Here is a 2,500-nt window from a genome sequence, read left to right as displayed (position 1 = left end):
TTTTGTCTTGAGACTCAGCTTCGTTCCGGCCACAATTATGGTACAATTATAATACGATTTCCTTTTTATTGCGATAATTTTTTTTCCCGCTTTTCTTTATATATTTTTTTTTATTGCAGTGTTATCTCTACCTTGATTATTGTTATTATTCTTATCATTATTATTATGATTATTTTGGCTATCATTGTTGATTTTGTCATATTTTTTTATTATCATGATTATTATTTTTACTATCGTTGTTGTTGTTATTACTATGATCATTACCATTATGTTCATTATCATCCTCATTATTAGTATCATCACTATTATCAGCATTATTACTATCGCTATTACTATCATCATTGTTATTAGTCTTATTATTATCATCATTGATATTACTCTTATTTTCATCATCATCAGCTTTATCATTTCTATCCTCATCATAATTATCATTATTACCATTATCTGTATTATCATTATGATTTATTATCATTAGTATTGTAATCATCATTATCATTTCATATAATTATCATTACTATTATTTTTATAATGATATTGACGACGATATTGATTATCCCTATCATAATCATTATTATTATAATAATTTCATCATCCTTATTATGATTAACATCACCATTGCCATTATTATTTTGCTGAACGATCATCAACATCATTATCATTATAATGATAATCTTTATCCTTATCATCGTCATTATCATTGTCATCCTTATAATCATTATATTATTATTAGAATTATTACTATCACCACTATTGTTATTATCATTGTCATTATCATCATCATTATCATTGTTGTTGTTGTTATTATTATTGTTATCATTATCATCCCTCCCTCCCTTCCTCCCTCCCTCTCTTCTTCCCTCCCCCTTCCCTCCCTCCGTCCTCTTTCCCTCTATTCCTCCATCCATCTCTCCATCCCTCCTCCCTCCCTCCCTCTATCCCTCCTTCCCTCTCTCCCTCCATACCTCCCTCCCTCCTCTCTCCCTCCCTCCATCTATCCATCTATCCATCCATCCATCTATCCATCCATCCATCCATTCAGACAACCCGCCTCGTCCCTGTCCCTTGCCGAAATAACAGGCGTCACGGAACAGGATGGCTACCACGATCAGTCAGAAGAACAGGAGTGTTATACTTGTGTTCAATTATGGCTTGTCCTTTAGGCTCTTCCTTTCGTCTCGGTTTCTCTTCCTGTTCTTTTCTCAGTCTGTCAATTTCTCTCTCTCTCTCTTTCTTTCTCTCTTTCTTTATCTCTCTTTCCTTTTTTTTCTCTCTTTTTTTTCTCTCTCTCTTTCTCTTTCTCTCTCTCTCTCTCTCTCTCTCTCTCTCTCTTTCTTTCTCTCTTTTTCTCTGTCTCTTTCTCTTTCTCTCTCTGTCTGTCTCTCTCTCTCTCTTTCTCTTTCTTTCTTTCTTTCTATCTCTCTCTCTCTCTTTCTTTCTTTCTTTCTTTCTCTCTCTCTCTCTCTCTCTCTCTCTCTCTCTCTCTCTCTCTCTCTCTCTCTCTTCTCTTTCTCTCTCTCTCTCTCTCTCTCTCTCTCTCTCTCTCTCTCTCTCTCTCTCTCTCTCTCTCTCTCTCTCTCTCTCTCTCTCTCTCTCTCTCTCTCTCTCTCTCTCTCTCTCTCTCTCTCTCAGCACCCATCCTTCCCTCCTTCTATCTATCCTATACACCGTGTAGTAAGCTCTCGCAGGAACTCTGACAGTTCCGGTGATAATCCATAAGCCCTTCCTTGACCATCCTCCAAGGGCACAGCGTCACGACGGGAGCTCGTCCTCGGGTAAGGAGGGGGCGGGAGCGCGGGGCTGGGGGAGAGGGGGGGAGGTAGGTTAGGTTAGGTTAAGGTGTGTTTTTTTTTCTTCTTTTTTCTTCTTTCTCTCTATTTTTTTTCATTCTCTCCCTCTGTCTCTTCCCCCTCTCTCTTTTTCTCTCTCTGTCTCCCCCTCTTTCTCTCTCTCTTTCTCTCTCTCTCTCTCTCTTTTTCTTTCTCTCTCTCTTTCTCTTTCTCTCTCTGTCTCCCTCCCCCCTCGCTGTGTGTGTGTGTGTGTGTGTGTGTGTGTGTGTGTGTGTGTGTGTCTGTCTGTTTCCCCCTTCCTCCTCTCTCTCTCTCTTTCTCTTTCTGTCTCCTTCTTTTTTTTTTTACTCTCTCTATCTCTGTGACCCCACCTCCCTCTCTCTCATCCTGGCGACAGTTTGACAGTCAGGCACGACACGAGCAATGTGCTTAGTCTTCATTATGACACGCATAGAAATGCCGATTTATAACACCAGCTGTCAGACTGTATGCGCACATGCAATATATGCGTACACACAGACGCTATTCTGGTAAAATGAGATTGGAGCAGGTTGGCATAGTTTAGTTTACGTCGGGAATTAATCTTCCAGTTTACTTATCATGGTGTGAGTCTGGATAAAACGGATTAGCGCTTGTTAACGTAGGTTAGTGTAGGTCATTGCTAAGTTAATCTTTCCGTTTTCTTTCGTATTTTTGTGTGCAATATTAGAGTC

The sequence above is a fragment of the Penaeus japonicus genome, unplaced genomic scaffold (assembly GCF_977035675.1).
Source record: "Penaeus japonicus unplaced genomic scaffold, GWHDUDI00000001_assembly GWHDUDI00000029, whole genome shotgun sequence".
Classification (NCBI taxonomy): domain Eukaryota; kingdom Metazoa; phylum Arthropoda; class Malacostraca; order Decapoda; family Penaeidae; genus Penaeus; species Penaeus japonicus.
This window is presented reverse-complemented; position numbering follows the sequence as displayed.